The following is a 1,045-nucleotide window of genomic DNA, read 5'->3' as shown; positions in this document are numbered from 1 at the left end:
CGGTCTGAAAAAGCGAGGTGTGCTCTGATTGGCCAGCTATCCAGTGCAGTGTGATTGGCCGAATTCCTCAAGCGTGTGACGGAAATGTTACGCCCCTCACCATATTGTGATGCCTGTGGCAACCACATGTGACGACTCTGAGACTATCGTGGGCTGAATGACATAACTGTTAAGAACAGGTACCCCCTCCCTCTTATGTCTACAGCCTTCGAGGTCTTGGGGGGTAACCTCCACGAAGTCCAAATTTTGTTGGTCTAGTGTTGCTAAGGCAGCTTTTGATGATTTAAAATCTAGATTCACTACTGCTCCTATTCTTATTTTGCCGGATTCTAGTAGACAGTTTGTGGTGGAGGTGGATGCGTCAGAGGTGGGTGTCGGAGCAGTTCTTTCCCAAAGATCCCCTCATAATAATAAGTTGCACCCTTGTGCTTATTTTTCTCATCGTCTTTCTCCCTCAGAGCGAAATTACGACATCGGCAATAGAGAGCTGCTGGCAGTACGCTTGGCTTTGGGAGAGTGGCGTCATTGGTTGGAGGGGACGATGATTCCATTTCTAGTGTGGACTGATCATAGGAATCTGGAGTATATTCAATCGGCCAAACGGTTGAACTCCAGACAGGCTCGTTGGGCACTGTTTTTTGGGCGCTTCAACTTTGTGCTGTCTTATAGACCAGGCTCCAAGAATGGAAAGCCTGATGCTCTGTCCCGGCAGTTCGGCTCGCCTGTTGATGAGTCTCCCCCTGACACTATTTTGTCTTTGGGTCGTGTGGTGGGGGCCGTCGCCTGGGGTGTCGAGGGTCGGGTCAGGCGAGCATTGGTTCAGGTTGAGGTGCCCATGAGGTGTCCGACGGGTCTGTTATTTGTGCCTGATATGGTCCGCGCTGCCGTCTTACAGTGGGGTCACTCTTCAAAACTCACGTGTCATCCTGGTGTGAGGAGGTCGCTGGCAGCCATCCATCAGTGTTTTTGGTGGCCGGCCATGGCTGAGGATGTCCGTTGGTTCGTGGGTGCTTGTGAGGTTTGTGCTCAAAATAAATCTTCCAAT

The sequence above is a fragment of the Sinocyclocheilus rhinocerous genome, unplaced genomic scaffold, assembly GCF_001515625.1.
Source record: "Sinocyclocheilus rhinocerous isolate Xijiao unplaced genomic scaffold, SAMN03320098_v1.1 scaffold1873, whole genome shotgun sequence".
NCBI lineage: Eukaryota > Metazoa > Chordata > Actinopteri > Cypriniformes > Cyprinidae > Sinocyclocheilus > Sinocyclocheilus rhinocerous.
This window is presented reverse-complemented; position numbering follows the sequence as displayed.